Genomic DNA, 25,638 nt, shown 5'->3' on the forward strand with positions numbered 1-25,638 from the left:
TGCCCAGGTGTGTCCTGTCCACACAAAGCAGGTCAAACCCAGTCTGACTAATTACTGCCCCATCAGCCTACTCTCAATCATCAGCAAAGTTATGGAAGGTGTTGTTGCCAGTATTATAGACCATAAGACCATAAGACATAGGAGCAGAAATTAGGCCATTCGGCCCATCGAGTCTGCTCTGCCATTCAATCATGGCTGATAAGTTTCTCAACCCCATTCTCCCGCCTTCGCCCTGTAACCTTTGATCCCCTTACCAATCAAGAACCTATCTATCTCGGTCTTAAATACACTCATATTATCCATCAAAAAAAGGATTACTGTGGGTCTATGGTTGGAATGATCCCACCAGTGGAAGAGCAATTGATACTACGTTGACAGGGTCCTTTAAAGTGTAGTTGGATAGCTATCTGTTTGGGGTAATATTGGAGCTGCAGGAAAGGAACAATTGTCTAACAGGACACAGTCAGCTTCTTGGCACAGAAGTGGATGGTACCATTGCCTGGGACCAACAATGGGCTGAGATTGAATCGGGGAGATGTGATGCTATTTTGGAGTTTTGTTTAATTTCCTTGGGCATCAGGAAGTCTTTATACAGAGCTTTCATTCAGAAGATTAAATAGGTGGGCAGAGTCTATGATAGGATAGAATTACTTTGGCAGTGGAAGGAAATTAAATGGGTGTGTAAAATCCACGATAGGATATAATGTAAAGAGAATAAACTAAATAGTGGAATCTGGTTTCTATGAATGAAGTGGTCAGACTAACCCTCTGACTGTGGCAGATTGAGTATTTCTTTTGACAGAAAGACATGAAACCTATGAGGGAAAACAAATTTTATGCAAATATGTGGTGAAAGATTGACTTTCATTAAAGACACAAAACTTTTCTTACATACAAGATTTCTTTGCACATTCTTAATGGTCAGGATTGTAACCATACAATTGCAGAGCATGTATTGCATGGATTAATTACAAAGTAAAGTTCCCTCTACACTGTTCCAGGAAATTCTCTCAGATCTGGACCAGCATAGGTGAGAAAGAGTGTAGCTGCTTCAAAACAACTCCATTAATGTCCCTGAAGTATACCCCCAGAAGATACGTTCTGTTCTACTGTAACCATTATTGCCCTCCCTGATTCATTGAGTATCATGCTATCTAAATTTTGAGTGGTGAAATGATGTGCGTATTGGTGAAGATAAGAAGGGGCGCAGTTTCACAACGCTGTGTTTGCAAACTTGGGAGTGATATTTTAACTGCTAGCAGGGATCCAGCAGGAAACCGATGGTCTTGATTACAATACTGCCTGCCTGCAGTAGAATGAAGTTACAACTATTTTGACCGTCAAGATTCATTAACATGTTAAGGGCCCATTTCTTGGGCAGAAACAGCGACTGCTTTTTGAAAATCAGGCAAGAGATGCTCAAATAAGTGCTTGGTCTTGGATTTTGCAGTATTTCATGCAGGCATGTGGGGGCATCTGGGCACAGGGGGCCTTAACTTTATTTTTGGGGCCAGGAGGAGCAGGAGTGCTCCATAAGTAAAAAAGTTATGTGGAGGGCCCCTTTTGGCATCCATTTGTCGTTGAAGCCAAGGTAGCTTTGCCATCAGGCCAGAAGTAAAATCACTATCAGGGCGGGATGACTTTTTTTTACTCATTCATGGGGTGTGTGCATCTCTGGCAAGGGGAGTTCCAGATTTTTTACTCAGCAACAGTGAAAGAACAACAAAATAGTTCAAAGTCAGGATGGTGTGACTTGGAAGGAAACTTGCGGGCAGTTCCTTGCGTTAGCTACCTTTGTCCTTCTAGGGCTGCAGAGGTTGTGGGTTTGGGAAGTGCTGTTGAAGAAGTCTTATTAAGTAGCTGCAGTGTACTTTGCCACTGTAGAAGCCACTCTGTCCCAACGGTGGAGGGAGTGAATGTTTCAGCTGGTGGATGAGGTGTCAATCAAGCGGGCTGCTTCGTCCTGGATGATGTCGAGCTTCTTGAGTGTTCTTGGGAGCGGCACTCATCCAGGGAAGTGGAGATTATTCCGTCACACTCCGGACGTGCCTTGTAGATAGTGGACAGGCTTTGGGGTGTATGGAAGTAACCACTGTGCAACCAACCCCAGTTCTGACCTTATGATGTAGGGAATATCACTGATGAAGCAAAAATTTGGCAAATGGAGTATAATGTGGGAAAATGTGAGGTTGTCGACTTTGACAGGCTGAATAGAAAAGCAGAATATTATTTAAATGGAGAGAGACAGCAGTGCTACAGAGGGATCTGGGTGTCCTTGTACATGAATCAAAATAGCATGCAAGTACAGAAAACAATTAGGAAGGTAAATTAAATGTTGGCCTTTTTGCAAAAGGGTTGGAGTATAAAAAAGGGAAGTCTTGCTACAATTGCACAGGGCATTGGTGAGATTGCATCTAGAATGCTGTGTACAGTTTTGGTCACCTTACTGAAAGAGGGATATACTTGCACTGGAAGCATTTCAGAGAAGGTTTAACTAGGCTGGTTACTGGGATGAAGGGATTGAAAGGTTGAGCAGGTTGGGCATATACTCATTGGTGTTTAGAAGAATGAGAGGTGATCTTATTGAAACTATAAGATCCCAAGGAGACTTGACAAGGTAGATACTGAGAGCTTGTTTCCCTTCATGGCGGACACTAGAGCTAGGGGACAGAGTTTAAAGGTAAGGGATATCCCATTAAAGGCAGAGAGGTGGAGGAATTTCTTCCCTCAAAGCCTTATTAATCTTCGGAATTCTCTTTCACAAAGACCAGTGGAGGCTGAGTCATTGAATATATCCAAGGTTAAGTTAGACAGATTTTTAACTCACAAGGGAGTCAAGATAATGGAGGAACAGGCAAGAAAGTGCCGTTAATGCCACAATCAGATCAGCCATGATCTTATTGAATGGCAGAGCAGGCTTGATGGGCTGAATAGTCTATTCCTGCTCCTGCTTCTTATGATCTTATGAAGAATAAGGAGGTCTTGCTACAATTATACAGGGCTTTGGGGAGACCACACCTGTGTGCAGTTTTGGTCTCCATATTTAAGAAAGGATAAATTTGTATTGGAGGCGGCACAGTGAAGGTTCACTACCTGGTTTCTGGGAAGAGGGAGTTGTCCTATGAGGAGAGGCTGAGTAAACTCTCCAGAGTTTAGAAGAATGAGAAGTTGTCTCTTTGAAGCATACAAAATTCTGAAGGGACTTGACAGGGTAGACAATGGTAGAGGTTGCTTCCTCTGGCTGGGAAATCTAGAACATGGGGGCACACTCAGGATTAGGGATTGATTATTCATTACTGTGATGAGGAGAAATTTCTTCACTCAAAGGGTTGTGAATTTTTGGAAATGTTTACCCCAGAGGATTGTGGACACTCCATCGTTGAGTATAGTTAAGGCTGAAATAAACAGATTTTTTGATTCAGGAATCAAAAGTATAGAAAACAGGCCGGAGAATGAATTTGAGGCAGAAAATCAGCCATGATCATATGGACTAGTGAAGAAGCTCAAGAGGCTGCATGGTCCACTCCTGCTCCTATTTCTTTAGTTCTTGTGCACTGTCAATGACACCTCCTGTCAATTTGCTGATGATTGAAAGTAGACTGATGGACAATAATTCTTTCTGTGGATAGTACATACTTGGGCAATTGTCCACTTTGTTGGGTAGATGCCGGTCTGGTAGCTGCAGTGGAACAGCTTGGCTAGATGAGTGACTTGTTCTGGAGCACAAGTTTTTAGCACTATATCCAGCATGTTGCCAGGACCCTTAGCCTTTGTTGTATCTAGTCTGCTCAGCCATTCCTTGATAGTACATAGAGTGAATTGAATTGGCTGAAGATTGGCTTCTGTGATGCTGGAGACCCCAGGAAGATAGGTCATCCACTCCATGCTTCTTGAGCCCTCAGGGACCAATTGACATGTGTGTATTAGGACTTAGCCTGCTTTGGGCAGGTGGCTTAGCTATACAGAAGCCTCCCTTAAATTTGGAAATGGTGGGATCCAGAAGACTTTCTGATAGGTAAGTACTCCAGGAATTTGAACTACCTACCACCCTTCCATGTGGTAGCATTAAAATGCCCTTCCCTGGTTTCAACGGGCTGGAGTTTTAATGAACAATAATCCATTTCGAATGCTTGTCATTAAAATGACCGATATTCTGTTTAACTTCAGTCCTCAAAGAAAGGTTAGTAAGGTCCTCTTATCAGACTCTCGGCACTGATCAGACAAAATCTCAATTTCAGATTTCACTCTCTTCAAATTGAAGTCTTCCATAATTCTGTCGGGAATTGATAAAGTTGATCCAGGTAAATTATTCCCTTTGCTTAAGGTTGAAATCCCAGCAGATATGGGTTGAAAATGAGGGAGGTAAGAATAGGAAGGGATCATTTTTACCTCAGGAAATATTAGAATAAGTTACCTAATAATTCCATTCAAGTGGACATAAATGAGATCAGAGGACAGTTAGAGAATGGGGAAAATGGGATTAGGATATGGGGAAAAGGTAGGAAGTGGGAATATGGGGTGGTGGGTTGAGAACTAATAGGAAACAACAGGTTTGTATGCAGACCCCAACGCAAATTTTTGTATCTTTGCCATCCATTCCATGCCCCTTGCTGGCCACTGTCTCAGTTTGAACCAAAGTGTTTCAGAACCTCAGCTAACAGGACACCAGTCCAACAGTCCAGGATAGAATGACACCAGGCAGAATCCAGTACTAGATGAGTAGAAGTCAAGAGACTGTACTGGATTTAGTACTGGATGAGCAGAAACTTTCTCCAAATAAGTACTGCGAAGACCAATGCCACAAACTCCGCTCCTAATCGCCCTGCAAACTGTATGAAACCGAACCAGCCTGTTCATAACCTTGGTGTCATATCTTATCCCAAGATAAGCTTCTGACCACATATCCATGCCTTCACTAAGACCAGCTGTTTCTACCTCCATAACATCGCCTGGCTCCACCCCTGCCTCAGCTCATCTGCTGTTGAAACCCTATCCATTCATTTGTTACCTCCAGACTTGACAATTCCAATGCATTCTTGGCCGGCCTCCTACATTCTAACTTCTGTAAGCATAAAGTCATGCAAAACTCTGTTGGCTGTGTCCATATTTGCATAAAGTCCCATTCACCAATCCCTCTGTTCGCTGACTTACATTGGCTCCCGGTTAAACAAGGCCTTGATTTTAAAATTTTCAGTTCTGATGAAAGGCCATCTCCACCTAAAATGTTGACTCTGTTTCTCTCCACAGATGGTGCCTGGCTTGCTGAGCATTTCCAGCATCTTTTGTTTTTTTTTTCAGATTCCCAGCATCTGCAGCATTTTGCTTTTGTTTTAAAATTCTCATCCTTATTTCCAAGAGAAATCTCTTCAATCAGAGGGTGGTGAACCTGTGGAACTCTCTACCACAGAGGGCTGTGGAGGCCAAGTCACTGTGTATATTTAAGAAGGAAATAGATAGATTTCTAGACACTAACGGCGTTGAGGGGAATGGGGAGAGAGAGCAGGAGTGTGGCATTGAGATAGAGGGTCAGCCATGATCATATTGAATGACATTGCATGAGCAGGCTCGAAGGTCCGAGTGACTTACTCCTGCTCCTATTTTCTATGGGAAGAATTTCCCCCATGTCGGGCAGTCCATGTGGGAGCGGGTGAGGGTGGGCGCAGACCCGATCGCCGCCCGCGATCAGGCCCTCACAGCCATTTTATGCGGGCGGGCCAATTAAGGCCTGCCCAGCATAGTTCACGACTCCCGTGCATAGCGGGAGTGGGCGGCCAGTGGTGGGCGCGCTCAGACCACCAGGTCGCCATTGGCCTGTATAAATGAAGGCCTGGCAGCCTTAGAAAGGCTGCCCACACTGGCTGGGAGAAGGGCTCAGCAGAGGGGTAACGTGCATGACGCAAGTCTGGAGGGCAGGCTATCGGGGCAGGCCAGGCTGGAGAGTAGGCCATCGGGGCAGGCCAGGCCGGAGGGTAGGCCAGCAGGGGAGGCCAGGCCAGACGGTAGGCCAGCGGGGCAGGCCAGGCCGGAGGGTAGGCCATCGGGGCAGGCCAGGCCGGAGGGTAGGCCGGAGGGTAGGCCATCGGGGCAGGCCAGGCAGGAGGGTAGGCCAGTGGGGCAGGCCAGGCAGGAGAGTAGGCCAGCGGGGCAGGCCAGGCAGGAGGGTAGGCCAGCGGGGCAGGCCAGGCAGGAGGGTAGGGCAGCAGGGCAGGCCAGGCAGGAGGGTAAGCCAGCGGGGTAGTGTGCCCCTCGTTTTTCCGACGAGTGCCTAGCTGCCCTCCTGGAGGAGGTGGCACTGCGGTGGGAGGTCCTGTTTCTGAGGGACAGGAGGCGGAGGCTCCCCCGACCTGACCAAACGTGCGTGGGAGGAGGTGGCCGAGAGTGAGAGCTCCCATGATGTGGTGCGGCGTACATGGCTCCAGTGCCGCAAAAGATTCAACGATCTCCTGTGCTCGGGAAGGGTGGGTACCATGTTGCCTCAAGTCACTTAATGCAGCCGTCACCCTTTTCCCCCCCAAACCCCCTCCCCCCAGCAACTCTGAGTACAGTAACAGCATTGAATCCCTCACTGCATGGATCCCTCACTGGGTGTGACAGCAGAGATTGCCCATGCCCAGTTCACCCTGAGAGGGTTGAGCTAGGATGTGTTCTGCATCTGCAGCATGTGTGAAACTGACACCCAGAGTATAGAATGGGGGTGAAAGTCAAGGGTCTGCACCTAGGCCGAGTGCTGGAGCTGCGAAGCATGTCGAAGAACATGCTGGGAGGGGAGCTTCCAGTTGGTGGGGCACCAATCCATCTGCTGGTCTTTGCGCTCCACGTGCTTAGCAAAGAGACACCTTGTGGTGCCACATGTGAAGGGGGCAGCATTTGGGCAATGGAGGGGGGGGGTCAGCCCTGGCTTGTATGGGTGAGTGTGCGGCAGCTGCGGGGTGACGAAGAACTGGAGCCCTGCAATGTCCCACTCTGGCTGGGGTGGCAGGGGTACGGTAGGAATTCAGGTGCGGGCTGGGCTAATCAATGCTCCTCTCTCCTTTTCAGGAAAAGACTGCGCACAATGCCTCTGAATGAACGCGGACTGGTGGACGCCCAGTTGGCCATCCGAATGGCTTTTGAGCAGAAGGCCATGGATCTTGAGAGGCGCCATGCCCCCAGGTCCACTGGTGGCGGTGAGGCTGGGGTGCCTCGGGGAGATATATTTGGCGAGCATTCAGGCAACCATGTGTGTCACAGAAGCCATGGCACTGCTGAATGCTCAGTGATTGAAGTTAGCAACATGGGTTTATCCTTGATTATGGAAGGATGAGCGCATAATGATCTGGGGGAGCGGCATTGTCTGCACTGTAACTAATCAAATGTCCTTTTTCTTCCTTTCAGCATCACCGGAGCAGGGCCGGGAGGAGGAGGTAGAGGGCCCACCTCTCACCCCTGAAGCCCCCGAGCAAATCCACTCACCAGCGTCACACCATCTCAGCCAGGCAGGCATCAGCGCAGAGACTGACACCTTGGTGGCGATTAGATATTCAGCTAGTGTCCCAGGGCACGGTGGTCAGGGCACTTCACACTCGCTTGAGGTGCGGGCAGGGACAGAGAGAACACAGGGTGCCAGCAGTTGGAGGACTGCAGAGGACCAGGTACATGCTCAGTCGGTGGCTGATGATGCACTTCTGGAGTCCGTGAGGCAGTGAACGCTGGAAGTGCAGCAGGGTATGCAGAATGATCTGGCGGAGATACATGAGGCTATGCGTGACATGGTCCCCATGCTGGAGGAGTCCATGCAGAGCATCACTGATGCAATGAGCATCATGGCTGAGCGCCATGCTTCCTCCATGGAAAGAGTGGCAACTCTCGTGGAGAGGCTCGTCCAGGAGAACAGTCAGGGCCTCCTGAGGTTGCGCTTGGACCTGCAAGCCCTCATGGTGGCTCAGCTGGTCAGTGCCAGTGTGGGAGATGGTTTGGGCACCAAGTATCCCAGCTTGGTGTCCATCCATCTACGGTGAGCAGGGAGATCTGAAGCGACCTCACGTCAGCGCAGCAGCTGCCTGTTGTCTCTGCGAGCTCCTCTCACGGCGCTCCGGATGAGGACAGCAGCTCCTCCGCCCCTCTGCCAGTGACTGTGGCATCCGATTAGGCTGCGGAGACTAGGGTGATGCCAGCTGTGGAACTGGCCGCTCCCTCTCAGGTGGGGCCATCAAATGCTCCGCGGGCCGAAGAATGTCTGCCAAGGTGATCGAGGCCAACAGGACAGCACAGTGAGTAGACTGTCTCAGAAGCCAGTGCCAGCGAGGGGACAGCATCTAGACGTAGCACCCGTAAGAGTAAACTTAAGGCACCTTAGGCACACCACAGGTTTCTCACTGGAGCTTTTAAGTTGGACAATAGTACTTTGTGGAAGACTTGATGTGATATCTAATGCTGTTTTTGTTTAGCTTTATGAAGTTACATTTGTTCACTCAATAAATTTTGACATGCTGCCATGCCTCAGGATGATTCCTTACTTCTGCAGGTGGACGGGAAGCCATGGTGTTATGAGTGAGTTGTTTGACATTGAGCTTTATTGACAAGGGCCTTAGTTATTGTTAGTATCCAGGCTGATTTAGCACTCAGGTATCGAGTGTGGAGCCTGCAGCCCTGGTGTGTGTTGAAGGTCTATCTTTGGTGTGCTAACTGAAGGTTCTTTGGATTAAAGCCTCTCGGGTGTCCCTGCCTCCCTGGGGTATGCCCGGGTCTGCGTCTACCCCCCTCAGCATTCTCCTGTGCATGCTTAACCTTGGACACATGGCTGGACTCATTGTGTGCATCTAGAGCAACTGCATATACGTCTTCCTCGTCCACAACGTCGCCCCTTCCAGCGCCAGATTGTGGAGAGCGCAGCATGCAACTACCATCAGCGACACACGATCTGGGGGGCACTGGAGTGCACCCCCCGAGCGGTCCAGGCATCGGAAGCGCATCTTGGGTAGACCGATGATTCTCTCCACCACAGCCCTTGTGGAGCCGTGCTCCTATTATACCGCTGCTCAGCCTCTGTTCTTGGATGGCGGAGATGCGTCATGAGCCACCTTCTGAGGGGATAGCCCTTGTCACCCAACAGCCAACCATCTAGCCGGGCTGGAGCACTGAAGAGCCCTGGCACCTGGGAGTGTCTGAGGATGTAGGCATCGTGGGAGCTGCCTGGGTAACTTGCACAGACTTGTAGAATCAGAATCCTGTGATCACACACTATCTGCACGTTCATGGAGTGGAAGCCCTTCCTGTTGACCAAGGCACCGGGCTCACCTGCTGGCACCTTGATGGCCACATATGTGCAGTCTATAGCACCCTGGACATGGGGGAAGCCAGCAATGGCCGCGAAGCCTCTGGCTCGCTCTGTCTCGCTGGCTTTGTCCCAGTCCCAAAGCACTGGAGAAATACAAGTGGTTGCTCCTGTCATTGACAGACACCACACAACATTCTAGCATAGAAAGACATCAGGCAACATTCTTGGAATAGATAAAAAAACCCCAAACAACGTAAAGGAGGCTCAAAGAAGGACAGGAATAGTGGCTCAAGATGAAAGTCAATCCACGCCTGAATAGAGCGTATGCCGCCTGCTTGACACAAGTGTGGACAGCTGATTGGGACACTCCGCAGAGATAGCCCACCGAGCCCTGGAAAGAGCTGGAGGCATAGAAGTTGAGGGCAGCTGTGACCTTAAGAGCCGCTGGCATGGGGTGTCCACCCACACAGTTTGCGGAAATCTCAGGGCCTATTATCTGACAGGTGGAGGTCACTGTATCCCTTGGGAGAGGGAGCCTCCTTTGGCACTGCACCTCAGTCATATTGAGGTAGCTGCTTTGCCGCCTGTAAACCCTGGCAGCGGGATAGTGGTGTCTTCTGTGGCCCCTTCCACCTTGGACTTCCTCTTGGCCCTGTGCCCCTTGTGCCTGTGCCTCTCCTCCCAAAGGTGGTTCCCCTGGAGGCTGAATGTGCACTCCTGGCCTCCTCCCCCTTCTGGCCCCCCCTTCCTCCTCAGAAGAGGTCCCTCCTGTGGAGAGCACAACTCCCATTCCTAGGCTAAGGGAAAGTTTCCTGAAAGCTGCAGGCCCCAGAAATGATCTTTACTGTAGAGTCCTGACCAAGGCTTTTCCTCCTGTCCTAGCAGCTGGTATGGGTTTTGAGGTCTTCCTGCTCAGGCGGGCAAATATAAGTAACTTTCTCACTTAAATACCTGAAACATCACATTTGCGACCCCACTCTCTCCTCTTATTCCACCTGTGGATGAGGTTTATACAAATGTCTCCTACCCACCTGCCCGTTGCACCCATGCGACATCCTGAAGATCGCACGGGCTGCGAGAAATCAAAATCAATTGCTGCTTCAAGGGCCTTAACTGGCCCGTTAATAGATGGTGGGTGCGCATCCGAACTTACAGCGTGCCTGCCTTCCCAAATATCACGATGGCACGCCCCCGTCTACGCCTACGGGAATACTCTGCCCTATGTTTCAATTCCTCCATGGCCTCACTCCTCCCTATGTCTGGAATTCTCCCCTAGCCCTACAACTCTCTGAGATACCTGCGTCCCTCTCTAATTCGCTCTCTTGCACATTCTTGATTTTAATTTGTGGCTGTGCCTGTGGTTGCCCAGGCCCTAAGCTCTGAAATTCCCTCCCTAAACTTCTTTATGTCACTTCCTTCCCCAAAGGCAGTCCTTAAAACTTACCGCTTTGATCCAGCTTCTGGCCAGCTGCCCTAACATTTCCCAACGTGACTTGGTGCTAAATATTTGCTTTATAACACTCCTGTGAGGCATCCTTAGATGTTTTATTACTTTCAAAGCACTGGAGAAATACAAATGGTTGCTGCTGTCATTGACAGACACCACACAACATTCTAGCATAGAAACATCAGGCAACATTCTTGGAATAGAAAAAAAACCCCAAACAACATAAAGGAGGCTTAAAGAAGGACAGGAATAGTGGCTCAAGATTCCGGATTAAAAGGTTTTCAGACAACAACAATAACTTGTATTTTTATGGCACCTCTAAAGTAATGCAACATCTTAGGGCTCTTCACAGGAGCATCATAAAATGAAAATGACACTGAACCATATGAGGAGATATCAGGACACAAAACCAAAAGCTAGGTCAAAGATGTAGATTTTAACAAGTTTCTTAAAGGAGGAAAGTGAGGCGGAGGAGTGGAGAGGTTTATGGAGGGAATTTCAGAGCTTAGCGTCTGAGTAGCTGAAGGCATGGTTACCAATGGTGGGGCGATTAAAATTGGGGATACTCCAGAGACCAGAATTAAAGCAGTGCTTCTCGTCCACAGACCACTTAGACCGGACAAAAGACTCTCTGGACCGCCTACTGACCCTATGCCACCCATTTTTGCTTGTCACCATAAAAAAACTCATCAGGATTAATGGGAAGAGTGCTACTGTTTTTGATAAGACACCGATGAGGTGATGTCTGCCAAGCTGGAGAACTTCAGCCTTATGCCAGGCTCCAAGTTCAGCCAGTTTCTCTTTTTTGTTTTCAGCCTCACAAGTATTGAAAATCCGTTCTCGCGGATGTAAGTTGTTGGGAGTGGCAGCAGGTGCTTCAGAAACTCGGATACTCGGACCGTACGTGGAGACAAAAGTCAGTCAAACTTTTCTTGCTGAACACCAGCTTCAGTGACTTGCATTTTGGGACAGCCCGGAAACCATTTGAAGAATCCTCAAGGGCCTCAAGCGATGCTGCAGACTACACTTTGAGAACCGCTGAATTAGAGGAGCACAGACATATTGGAGGGTTATGGGCTTGGAGAAGATTACAGAGATAGGGAATGGTGAGGTGACATAGGGAATTGAAAACAAGGATGAGAATTTTCAAATAAACATGTTGCTTAATTGGAAGCCAGTGTAGGTCAGTGAGCATAGCGTGATGGGTAAACAGGTTTTGGTCCAAGTTAAGACATGAGCAGCAGAGTTTTGGATGACTTTAAGTTAACGGAGGTTGAACATTTTGGGCAGGCCAGGAGGAAGTTAGAATAGTCAAGTCTACAGGTAACAAAGACACTTATAAGGGTTTCAGCAGTACATGAGCTGAGGCAGGGGGAATTGGATGATGTTACAGAGGTGGAAATATCTGTCTTACGGATGCTTGGTTGGAAGCTCCTCTTGGGGTCAAAATATGACATTTTCTGGTTCAGCCTCAAGCGATTGGGTGGGAGACCGATGGAATTGGTGGTTCAGGAGAAAGGTTTGTGGCAAAGACTGAAAACAGTTACTTCAATCTTCTCAATGTTTAATTGGAGGAAATTTCTGGTCATCCAGTACAAGACATTGGACAAGCAGTCTGGCAACTTAGAAACAGTGGAGGGGTCGAGTAAAGTGGAGGTACTGTAGAAATGCCACCTCTTTTAACACTCTGGAATGTAGATCATCAGGTCCAAGGGATTTATCTACTTTAAGTCCCATTAATTTCTCTAATACTATTGTCTTACTAATATTAACATCTTATAAACTGGTGAGAGGGAGTGGGAGTTTGGGGCCATAAAAGCAGCGAGAGAGACTGGGTATTCCGAACCATAAAAGCAGCGAGAGAGAGGGAGGGATTGGAAGAGTTTGGGGTCATAAAAGTGGCAAGGGGGAGCGAGGGTTTGGATGAGGTCAGGGCTATAACACAACATAACACAGAGCCATGTTCAGAAATAAAAATTGAGGTGTGACGTCAGACAGAAGTCATAAGTTCATTGGCTGGTGAGTTTGCTGATTAGGGGTTGAGTCTAAACAACTGGCAGATTAAAAATGATAAATATTAAGTATTAATAGTAAGTAACAAGTGATTAGCTGGTGAGTCTTACCTTTTATTTTTAAGGTTTACTACTACTAGTAAGGTATGTTAGGTATTATTAGGATTTATCAGTATTAGTAAGGTTTATTAGTAGTGGTAAGGTTTATTAGTTTGGTAAGGTTATCAGCAGTAGTAAGGTTAACAAATAAACAGAAAAATGGCAGGGCTGCTCTGACCACTAGAATGCACATCCTATGCTATGTGGGAACTCCAGAATGCTTCCCAGATCCTGGATAACCATTTGTGCAGGAAGTGTCATCAGTTGCAGCAGCTTGAGCTCCGGGTTTCAGAACTTGAGCTGCAGCTGGCATCACTACAGTGGCATCTGTAAGGCTGAGAGCTTCATGGAGAGCACATTTATAGATGTGGTGACCCCAAAGCTTTAGAGTGTGCAGAGTGAGGGGGAATGGGTGAATACCAGGCAGTCAAAAAGAAACAGGCAGGTAGTCCACGAGTCCCCTGAGGGCATCTCACTCTCCTCCCAGTATTCAGTTCTGAACACTGATGAGAGTAATAGTTCATCTGGAGAGTGCAGCCAAAACCAGGTTCATGGCACCACAGGTGGCTTAGCTGTATAGAGGGGTACAAGGAAGGCTGGAAGAGCAATAGTGATAGGTGATTTGATAGTTAGGGGATTTTATAGGCATTTCTGTGATCACAGACGTGAATCCAGGGTGGTATGTTGCCTACCTGGTGCCAGGGTCAAGGATGTCACTGAACGGCTGCAGAGCACGCTGATTGGGAGGGTGAACAGCCAGCAGTTATGGTCCACATTGATAGGAACGAATTAGGCAGAAAGAGGGATGTGTTCCTGCCATCAGAATTTAGGGAGCTAGGTAGCAAATTGGCAAGCAGGGCCTCAAAACTAGTAATTGCCAGATTACTCCTAATACCATGCACAAACATGTATAGAAATAGGAGGGTAAAGCAGACGAATATATGGCTGGAAAGATGGTACAGGAGGGAAGGCGTTAGATTCTTGGACCATTGGGACTGGCTCTGGGGAGATGGGACCTGTGCAGGCCAGACGGGCAGCTGCTAAATAGAGCTGGGATTGACTTCCATGTGGGGCATTTTGCTAATGCTAGTGGGACAGGTTTAAACTAACTTGGCAGGGGTTTGGGAACCAGGAGATAATATCAGAGGAATACCAAGGTGCACAGAATACTGGGAGAGACAGATAGCTCCAGAATAAGGAATAGTAAGTTAATACATGGGGCCAGAGTAAGGGAGAAAGTAATAAAGTCTAGATCAGGGCTACAGTGCATGTATGTGAATGCACGGAGTGTGGTAAATAAGATTGGTGAGTCACAGGTTCAAATTGTCATGTGAAAATACGATGTGGCTGTAACAGAGACCTGGCTCAAAGAGGGGCAGGGCTGGGTATTAAATATTCCTGAATACAAGGTATTCAGGAAAGATAGGAGAGGAATAAAAGGGAGAGGGGTGGTTAAATTGATTAAGGAGAGCATTGCTTTGCTGGAGAAAGAGGATGTCCAAGAGGGGTCAAGGATAGAATCTAATTGGCAGGACAAAACAGCTGCAAATACATTGCTCAATGTAGTCTTTAGGCCACCAACTAGTGAGAAGGATGTAGAGGTACAAATCTGCAAGGAAATTACAGAGAGGTGCAAAAATTGTCAAGTAATTATAATGGGGGACTTTAATTATCCAAATATAGGCTGGGACAGTGGTAGTGTAAAGGGTAGAGAGGGGCAAGAAATTCTCGAGTGTGTTCAGGAAAATTTTCTACAGCGGTATGTTTCCAGTTCAATGAGAAAGGAGGCATTGCTAAACCTGGTTCTTGGGAATGACATGGGCCAGATGGGTCAAGTGTCAGTAGGAGAACATTTAGGGGACAGCGATCAATATATCAGAAGGTTTTGGCTGGTTATGGAAAAGGACAAAGAACAGTCCATAGTAAGAACAATTAATAGAGGGAAAGCCAACTTTAGTGGGGTAAGAATGGACCTGGGCCGAATAAATTGGAGTCAAAGGAAGGCAGGAAGAACAGTAGCTGAACAAGAGGCTATCTTCAAAGAAGAGATAGTTTGGGCACTGTCAATGTATATTCTCTCAAAAGGGAAAGTTAGGGCAAACAAATCCAGAGCAGCCAACATAAAAGGATATCCAAAGTCTTTTATGAGCATATAAATAGTAAAAGAGTGATAAAAGGAGGGGTAGGGCTGATTAGGGGACAAAAGGGGGATTTACACATGGAGGCAGAGGACATAACTGAGATATCAAATTAATACTTTGCCAAGGAAGAAGATGCTACCCAGGCTATGGCAAAAGAGGTGGTAATTCAGACACTAGAAGGGTTCAAAATTGATAAGAAGGAGAAATTGGACAGGCTACTGTAGTTAAAGTTGATAAGGCACTATGACCGGATGAGATATACCCAAGGATATTGACGGACGTGAGACTGGAAATTGCAGAGGCGGTGGTCATAATTTTTCAGACTCAGGGGTTGTGCCAGAGAACTGGAAAGTTGCCAATGTGACGCCTTTGTTGAAGAATGGGTGTAAAGATAAGCTCAGCAACTACAAGCCAATTAGTTTAACTTCGGTGATGGGGAATCTTCTAGAAACAATAATTCAGGTCAAAAATAATAGTCACATGGGCAAATGCAGGTTAATTAAGGAAAGGCAGCATGGATTTGTTTAGGGAAAATCATATTTAACTAACTTGCTGGAGCTTTTTGAAGAGGTAAGAGAGAGGGTTGATGAGGGCAATACTGTTGATATGGTGTACATGGACTTTCAAAAGGTGTTTGATACATGGGTGCACAACAGATTTGTGAGCCAAGTTATAGCTCATGGAATAAAAGGGATAGTAGCAACATGGATACAAAATTGCCTGAGTGATAGGAAACAGAGAGTAATAGTTAATGGGTGTCCTTTGGTCTGGAGGAAGTGTGTAGTGGAGTTCCCCAGGAGCCATTGTTGGGACCCTTGCTTTTCCTGATATATATTAATGACCTAGACCTTGGGTTACAGGGCACAATTTTAAAGTTTGCTGATGATACAAAAATTTGGAAGCATTGTGAACTGCGAGGAGGATAGGATAGAACTTCAAAAGGGCATAGACAAGTTGGTGGAATGGGAGCAATGTGAAGTGATTCATTTTGGTAGGGAGAACAGGGAGAGACAATATAAAATAAAGGGTACAATTGTAAAGGGGGTGCAGGAGCAGAGGGACCTGGGTGTATATGTGCATAAGTCATTGGAGGTGGTAGAACAGGTTGTGAGAACGGTTAATAAAGCATACAGTATCCTAAGCTTTATTAATAGGGGCATGGAGTACAAGAGCAAGGAGGTTATGTTGAATAAAAACAAAGTGCTAGAAAATCTCAGCAGCTATGGTAGCATCTGTGGAGAGAGAAACAGAGTTTACATGTTGAGTCCAGTATGACTCTTTAGAAGAGCCTAGTTCCGAAGAAGAGTTATATTGGACTTGAAATGTTAACTCTGTTTCTCTCTCCATAGTTGCTGCCAGACCTCTGTGTTTTTCCAGCATTTTCTGTTTTTATTTCAGATCGCCAGCATCCGCAGAGTTATGCTTTTATTTTAAAGGTTATATCGAATTTGCTTAAGACACTAAGTTCAGCCTCAGCTGGAGTATTGCAACCAGTTCTGGGTGCTGAAATTTAGGCAAGATGTGAAGGCATTGGAGAGAGGCAGAAAAGATTAACTAGAATGGTACCAGGGATAAGGAATCTCAAGTATGAAGATAGATTGGAGAAGTTGGGATTGTTTTCCTTGAAGAGGAGAAGGCTGAGAGAAAATTTGATAGAGGTATTCAAAATCATGAGGGACCTGGACAGAGTAGATAGGGATTAACTGATTTCTTCTCCGCCGATGCTGCCAGACCTGCTGAGTTTTTCCAGGTAATTCTGTTTTTGTTTTGGATTTCCAGCATCCGCAGTAGCTTTTAGCTTTTTGTTTTTAGATAGGGAGGAACTGTTTCCACTTGTGAAAGGATCGCGAACGAGAGGGCATAGATTTAAAATAATTGGCAAAAGAAACAAGAGTAGTATGAGAAAAAACATCCATGCAGCAAGTGGTTAAGGTCTGGAATATATTGCCTGAGAGTGTGGTGGAGGCAGGTTTAATCGAAACATTCAAAAGGGAATTAGACTGTTATCCAAAAAGGAAGAAGTTGGAGGGTTATGGGGAGAAGGATGGAGAACGGCACTTGGTGAATTGTTCAGTCAAAGAGCTGGTGCAGACACGATGGGCACTGTAATAATTCTATGATTTTATCCTCTTCTTTTGTAGGGATTCTATTACTTTATCTACCACTGATATTAAGCTGACTGGTCTATAATTCCCTGGACATGTTCTGTCCCCATTCTTAAATATGGGAATTATATTCACTATCCAGCAGTCCTCTTGCACTGCACCTTTTTCTAACGAATTATTAAACATGTGTAGCGGTCCCTCTCTTATCTCTTCTCTAGATTCCTTTAAAATACGATCCATCTAGACCAGGGACTTTACCCTCTTTGAGTTTGATTAGATTATTCAGTGCATCCCTTTATTATTTTAAATGCATTTATCTCATTGCTCATCTTGTCATTCAGTGTTTTGTCTACGTGTCCTGTCTCCCTGGTAAATATAGAGCAAAACAATGATTTAATATTTCTACTATCTCTCTATCATTATCTTAGTGGTATTATCCTGTTTAAATCTTAATGGTCCTATTCACATTACCACTTTCCTTTTTTATTGATGTACCTGTAAAATATTTTATTATTTGTTTTATGTTGCTTGATAATGTAATTTCATACTGCTACTTTACCTCCTGCTTTGTTAACTTCTCTCCTAATTTTCTCCTATCATATGCTCCTCTGCTGCCAATGTACTTAATTCATGCCTCTTCCCTAAACCTCAATTGTTCTCTGATGTCTTTATTCATCCATGGTGTCTCACCTGTGTTTAGTTTGTTCTTTCCTTTTAGCAGAATGTATTTTTCCTGCACCTTGTTAATCACAGTTTTCAATGCTTCCCATTGTTGTTCTACATTGTTGTTTACCAATATTGTTGCACATTTTATTTTCCCAAGTTCTATTCTCAGCCCCTGAAAATCAGCTTTTCTCCAATCTATTAACCTGGTTTTTGTCACACTTGTGTCCTTCTCTACCATCATCTTAAAGTTTATTATATTATGGTCAATATTGCCTAGTTGTTCCCTTCTTTCACTTCTCCTATCTGCTCTGGTTCATTTCCCATTACTAGACCAATAGAGAATCTTCCCTTGTTAGGCTTTTTGCATACTGGATTAGAAAAGAGTACACATTGTAGGAACTCCATTCCTTTATCCCCCTTTACATAACTCTTCTGCCCAACTTGTATCAGGGAAGTTGAAATCCCCATGATTATTATTCTATGCTTAATTCTCTAATTTGCCTGCATATTTCTTCCTCCACCTCCCTTCCTCTATTAGGTGGTCTGTGAACTACAATCTAATGGTATGATTGATCCTTTGTTATCTTTTATCTCTATTCACACGGATTCTATTTTTCCACAAAAGCAAAATACTGTGGATGCTGGAAATCTAAAATAAACATTAAAAAATGCTGGAAATGCACAGCAGGTCTGGCAGGATCTGTGGAGAAATAGAATTAATGTCTCAGGTCATTAACTCTGTTTCGCTCTCCACAGATGCTGCCAGATCCGCTGTGGATTCTATTTTTGTCTTGCTGATAGTTGGGCCTCTTTTTTTCTACTGCCATTATGCCATCCCTAATAGGCTCGACAATTCCACCTCCCCCTTTTCCGTCTCTATCTTTTCTAATTGTTTAATGTTTAATTCCTAAACCTGTTTTTCCTGTAGCCATGCCTCTGCAATCCATATTATGTCTGGTTTGTCCCAATGCATGATTTGCCCCGAGCTCCCCTGTTTTATTATGGACAGTGTGTGTGTTGCTGAACTGGCATTTTTACTCATCTTTAATAGATTATCCTTTCACTTTGGGTGGAATTTTCCGTGCCCGTTGGCATCAGGCATCATGGCAGGCGTGAGCGGACAATATGGCGGGAAGACCAAAAATCGGTTTCACGGCGTCAAGAAAGCAGTTTGCAATTGTCCGCTCCGCCCGTCAATGGTGGGCCGTGTTTCCCACGTTGGGAACTTCATTTTAATACATCTGCATACCATTATAAGCCCTGCTCGCTGGAATCATCCCCCACACTGGATTATCCAGACACATCGATGTGACTGCACGCCGACGTTTATAACAGCATTTATAAGGTGTTCACCTGGCGAGCTGCACTTTGAGGGGAACTCAGAGATGAGTGCACAGTGACATTGCACAGCGCTCGTGAAGGTCACCTGTTAGACCTCAAGGTTCAGGCACCATCAGGTGAGGGCACAGGCAAGTCGCATTTTCCTGGCTGGTTGACAGTCTGATGCTGGGGCAAGGGCTGCACTGTGGTTGAGGCAAGTTGTGGCGGTGGCAAGGGCTGCACTGTGGTTGAGGCAAGTTGTGGCGGTGGCAAGGGCTGCACTGTGGTTGAGGTGAGTTGTGGCAGTGGCAAGGGCTGCACTGTGGTTGAGGTGAGTTGGGGGGGGTGGCAAGGGCTGCACTGTGGGTGAGGCGAGTTTTGGGAGGGTATGGGGGTAGCAAGGGCTGCATTGCAGTTGATGGTGGTGCACAAGCACGTATGGCGGGTGGGGAGGGAAGTGGCCATGCATTAGGGAACCCTTGTATGAAGTGACCATTCCTCCGTAGCTGAGACAGTTCAGGCGCAGCCACATTGACATGACCTGGAGTAAGGACTCTACCTTATCTGCCCACTCAAGCAACACAGAGGCCTGTAAGTGCTACCAAGTGCTCCAGAGCACTTCACCTCTCAGGCACAGACTGCAAACTAATGAGCATTTTAGTAGACTGCAGAACATAAGACATAGGAGCAGAAATTAGGCCTTCTCCCCAGAACCTTTGATCCCCTTACCAGTCAAGAACCTATCTATCTCGGTCTTAAATACACTCAATGACCTGGCCTCCACAGCCTTCTGTGGCAATGAATTCCATAGATTCACCACTCTCTGGCTAAAGAAGTTTTTCCTCATCTCTGTTCTAAAAGGTCTTCCCTTTACTCTGAGGCTGTGCCCTCGGGTCCTAGTCTCTCCTACTAACGGAAACATCCTCCCCATGTCCACTCTATCCAGGCCCCTCAGTATTCTGTAAGTTTCTAAACTCCTTCTAAACTCCATCGAGTATAGATCCAGAGTCCTCAAACATTCCTCATATGTTAAGCCTTTCATTCCTGGGATCATTCTCGTGAACCTCCTCTGGACCCTCTCCAGGGCCAGCACATCCTTCCTGAGATACAGGGCCCAAAATTGCTCACAATATTCTAAATGTGGTCTGACCAGAGCCTTATAAAGCCTCAGCAGCACATCCCTGCTTTTATATTCTAGTCCTCTCGAAATAAATGCCAACATTGCATTTGCCTTCCTAACTACCGACTCAACCTGCAAGTTAACCTTAAGAGAATCCTGGACTAGGACTCCCAAAAGTCCCTTTGCACTCCAGATTTCTGAATTTTCTCCCCATTTAGAAAATAGTCTATGCCTCTATTCTTCCTACCAAAGTGCATGACCTCACACTTCCCCACGTTGTATTCCATCTGCCACTTCTTTGCCCATTCTCCTAACCTGTCCAAATCCTTCGGCAGCCTCCCCGCCTCCTCAATACTACCTGTCCCTCCACCTATCTTTGTATCATCTGCAAACTTAGCCAGGATGCCCTCAGTTCCTTCATCTAGATCATTAATGTATAAAGTGAAAAGTTGTGGTCCCAACACTGACCCCTGCGGAACTCCACTAGTCACTGGCCGCCATCCTGAGAAGGACCCCCTTATTCCCACTCTCTGCCTCCTGCCAGACAGCCAATCTTCTATCCATGCTAGTACCTTGCCTCTAACACCATGGGCTCTTATCTTTCTGAGCAGCCTCCTGTGCGGCACCTTGTCAAAGGCCTTCTGGAAGTCCAAGTAGATAACATCCATTGGCTCTCCTTTGTCTAACCTGCTCGTTACCTCCTCAAAGAATTCTAACAGACTTGTCAGGTATGACCTCCCCTTGATGAAACCATGCTGACTTTGCCCAATTTTACCATGCACTTCCAAGTATTCTGAAATCTCATCCTTAATAATGGACTCTAAAATCTTACCAACGACCAAGGTCAGGCTAATCAGCCTGTAATTTCCCGTCTTTTGCCTCACTCCCTTCTTAAACAGGGGGGTTACATTAGTGATTTTCCAGTCCACTGGGACCCTCCCTGACTCCTGTGATTCCTGAAAGATCACCGCTAACGCCTCCACTATCTCTTCAGCTATCTCCTTCAGAACTCTGGGGTGTAATCCATCTGGTCAGAATAGTTGAAAGACTGGGCAAGTTGTACAATCTCCTCGAGGAAGCTGGCCATGGAGCAGTCACTGGTGGAGGCGCTCACAGCCCCTGCAATGTCATCATTCCTGTTTGGACCAGTCTTCCCCATGGTTTAAGCTAACAGTGCAGCCTTGCAGTGTGGGTTAGGAGGATGTCTGTGCCTGAGCTGAGAGTACAGAATGCAGTCCTGTGGGCAAAGCTGTCGCCAATCGGTCAGGTGGAGTGGGGCGGAGTTGGGTGGGGTTTCGGGCAGCCATGCAGCGCACTAAACTCTGGCCATCCAAGTGATGGCCAGCACTCTCTGGGATGTGTTAAGGGGCCTTCAGACTTAAACAAGAGAGGTTCTTAGCACACCTAAGCTAACCCATGTGTCTCTCTCTTTCATCCTGCAGGAGGAGTACATCAAGAGCATGGAGCCTGGTGACCTAGCTTTGTGTTCATGGCTTACAGAGAGCGGAGATGAAGGAGAAGAGAGTGATGGAGGCGCCTGGCTGGGCAGAGAGAGGAGAAGCACCTTCAGAAAGAAGAGACGGCTGGGGCTCCCACTCATGCTGCTGAAGAGCCAGAGCAAGCTTTTGCTGGTTGACGCCTAGCTAGACCCAAGGTCTATAGATGATGCTTGTCAATCCTGCAGCTGACCAAGAAACAGTGTTGCTGGAGACTGTGCATGTCCAGAGAACCAGTCGGTCACATCTGCCACCTGCTGCAGGATTTGGCGCCACAGGGACATGGAGGGCATCCACTGCCAGTGGCCATGAAAGTGACCGCGGCACTCAATTTTTACACCAGTGGCTCCTTTCAGGGCTCCACAGGCGACCTCTGTGGGATATCACAAGCCTCTATGCACAAATGAATCTATGAGGTCAGTGATGCCATCTTCACGAAGGTACACAACTTTATGCATTTTTCCTGGGATCAGGAAAGCCAAGAAGTAAGAGCGTTGGGATTTGCCCAGATCTCATGTTTCCCACGGGTGCAGGGTGCAATCAACTGCATTCATGTGGCGCTTAGATCTCCGTGGCAACAAACGGTCAACTACGTCAACTGCATGGGCTTCCACTGAATGTTCAATTGTTGTGCAGCTACCACGAATGCATCCTGCAAGTCTGTGCACGGTTCCCAGGGAGTGTCCACAACTCTCAGTAGGTCCCAGATCCCTGATGTCTTCCAGGGTACAGAGAGGCCACAGCGTTGGCTCCACGGGGACAAGGGCTACCTGCAGAGGACATGGTTGATGACACCCATGCGGCAGCCTCAGAGTGGTGGAGCAAACCATGGGAATGTTGAAAATGTGGTTCCGGTGCCTGGACCTTTCTGGTGGAGGCCTGCAATACAGTCCACAGAGGGTGTCATGCATCATCATTGCCTGCTGCGCCCTTCACAACCTGGCACTACAATGGGGAGAGAAGCTGGCTGAAGAGGAGATGGAGGAGCTGCATGTCTCCTCCAATGAGGACATCGACGGGGATGAGGGTGAGAAGATCCTCGAAGACAAGGATGACAGCTATGGGGACATCGCACTGGCCAGATGAGGTGCATTCAGGAGGCCCTCATAGCTGCTAGATTCATGGAGAATGATGACAACATGCAGTGAGGCGACACCATAGATCCTCACATTGCATCTGTGTACATTTGACTCCTGTCTGGCTGATGGCAGCGAACATACCCTCAGTGATAAGGCTCCTGTCATGGAGACACAATGGATGCCCATAGTCCCTACATTCCAGGAGGATGATGATGACATGCAGTAGGGACACTCCATGGATCCTCACATAGTTTATGTGAATGTCTGACTCCTGTCTGGCTGATGGTACCTCGCTTGTGAACAGGGTCAAATCATGGAGATGCAGCAGGGAAACGGCATCTTCTCCTGATCCTATGGCATCCTTCATGAGCTGAACCCTTCAGGTCCACACTGTCGCCAGACACAGATGCCGATGAGATTGGGTGCCAGCCACACCTCAAATGTGCTGAGAGCACACAGAGAGAGTGATGGAACTCTATGTCGTCAGGACATTCTGGCAGCAATAATAAGCCCCATCGAGGTGCAGGCATGACTGATGTGACCAGTGACAGTGAAGGCACACCATCAGTGTGCTGGGAAGGTTGCATAAAGCACAGTGATGAGGCCCTGGACTGAGACACCTGCCTTTATGTTGTGCAAGGTTTCACATCTGAGCTACACGAACACTGCTCATCAGAACAAGGAGCCATAGGCAATAGACATTCTTGGGAGTTTATTAACAAAGTGAACATTATTTAAAAGGTGAACATTAAAACCCATACCCAGGCTGTGCAACTACATCTTCTTGACCTTCCCAATCCTGCCTCTACATCTAGGTGTTCCCCTGAAATCCACCGTGGAGGTGGAGGCAACCTACTGGATGCCATCCCTGGCTGTGGTGACCTTGACGGGCGTCCTCCGGAGGGCCGAGGCCTGGAGAACCCCGGCCTGCTTTCGCAGTCCTGCTGTGTAGCAGTAACACCCTCCTCAGCCTGTGGAGCTGGATTTGCTGGGGTCACAGGAAGAAGGGATTCAGATCGGCCGGACACTCCCGGAGTCACCTGGGCGGATGGCCCCGGAGTGCGCACCTGCTGATCCTCCTCCCTATGGGTGCCTGAGGGCTCCTGGCTGATTCCTTGAGGAGAAGGGGAATATGGAGTGAGATTGAGCTGCCCTGCACCCCTCTTGCCTTGATACTGTTGCAGGCTAACTATGACATCAGCAATGGAGTTGAGCCCACGCAGCAGTGCAGAAGCGGTGTCTTGGACCAAGGATTCCATGGCGGCCGGCATCCTACAGTGTTAAACTCAGTGTGTTGGCATGCCAGCGCTATCACCTCAGACTGAAGGCATAAGGACTAAGGATGCATAAGCATCATGCCTTGAAATCTGAGGAGAGCAGCGGGTATCCCTTCCTGACGTTCTCAAGTTTGCCTTTGCAGCTCCAGCAACTGAGACATGACTGAGTTCAGAGACTTGTCATCTGACTCGGCCTCAGCAGATTTCTGGTCTCCAGAAGTCCTCCAAGTGCCGGACACATGGGAAGTCACTGCCGCCGCCTGCTGTGGATCAGACAGTGCGATGTGCTCACCAGGTTGTGACCTGGAGGTGGTTCTAAAGCTTGGTCCCACCGAGGTGTGTGTCTCTCCGCTGGTGGAGGGTGTGGGTGAATGCTGTGATGGGACTTCAATGAGCGCTTCAGCAGATTCCTCTTCTGAGGTGTCCTCAAAGCTTAAGTGAGGATCTGGGTCGTGGACTCCCTCAGCTGTTTCCCAGATGTGCCTGCGAAAGCAAGGAGAGACAATGAGCGCAGGGCAGTGGCCTGTGAAACAAGTCACATCACTCACAGCATGGTTGTCTGATGGATGTTGCACTGCTGGATCCTCACTTAGTTGAGCATTGCCGACCTCACCGTCAGCAATGGTGAGGAATGGTCCAGATCTTCGTCGGCCAGCTGGATGACTATTTTCAAAGCCCATGAAGACCTTGATTTCAGGCATTCCTCCACTGGTCTGTGACCTCTCCCTTTTGTTGTGTGCCAGCTTGTCCTGCATGAAGACAGATGGAGAGAGCGTAAACAGGATGCCTGCCAGGTCACATGATAAGTATGCCTGGCATGTGTGGGTGGTTAGTGGTGCCATGGATAGGCTGAGGACAATGACGGTGTGTGTGAGAGAGCGAATGGTGATGTCCTTTGAACTGGCAGTGAGTGAGATCACTGTGGATCTGTGATGGGTTTGTGAGTGAGAGAGTTGAGAGTGATGAGAAGAGTGGTTTATTCTGGTGAAACGGAAGAGATCATTCATCCTCTTTTGGCAGTGGGTGACTCTCCTCTTTTGCAGGGCGCTGGCACTGACCACGGCTACTAGTGCTTCCCAAGCCGGATTGGTGATGTTGCTGCCCCTTCTGTGGCCAGAGCAGGGGTAGAGGACATCACAGTGGGCCCACACGGCATCCAAAATGCGATCCAGGGACGCACGTCACTGAATAAGGTGGCTGCAGTCTTCTTGCCTTTTGCGATCATGTCTTCTGCGCAGCAGTCCTGGGCTTGAAGCACTGAGAGGTGTGCACGCGGCTGCACTTTAAATATGGTGCCCCACGTGAGGAAGCGACGAGAGGACAGCGTAGCGGGGGAATCAGAGACCACCCACCAGCGAAACGGCATGTTTTCTGGGAATGTATAATCAATGAGGCAGGATTGGGACGATATAGCGTGAAAAGCCGCCATTGCGGCTGGCGGGAAAAATTTTCTTTTTCTTACCGCTAACGCACTTAGTGCAAATCAGGGATGATTCTGCCCTTTGTGTTTAACCACTTTTTTAGTCTCCCGTTCTATATCTATAGCTGTATTGTTCCTTTTCCATCAACGTCCTCTCTCATTTTGTTCTTTTCTATCCTCTCCTACCTTGTTTTGTTTAC

At 47.4% G+C, this 25,638-nt stretch overlaps 1 protein-coding gene across 2 annotated transcripts in view; it reads right to left on the bottom strand.

Moving 5' to 3' along the window:
* Positions 1–25,638, bottom strand: part of shank3a (SH3 and multiple ankyrin repeat domains 3a) — a 1,183,771-nt gene that overhangs the window by 182,032 nt on the left and 976,101 nt on the right. The window lies entirely within an intron of this gene.

Source organism: Cetorhinus maximus, chromosome 12, assembly GCF_964194155.1.
Source record: "Cetorhinus maximus chromosome 12, sCetMax3.hap1.1, whole genome shotgun sequence".
Taxonomy (NCBI): Eukaryota; Metazoa; Chordata; class Chondrichthyes; order Lamniformes; family Cetorhinidae; genus Cetorhinus; species Cetorhinus maximus.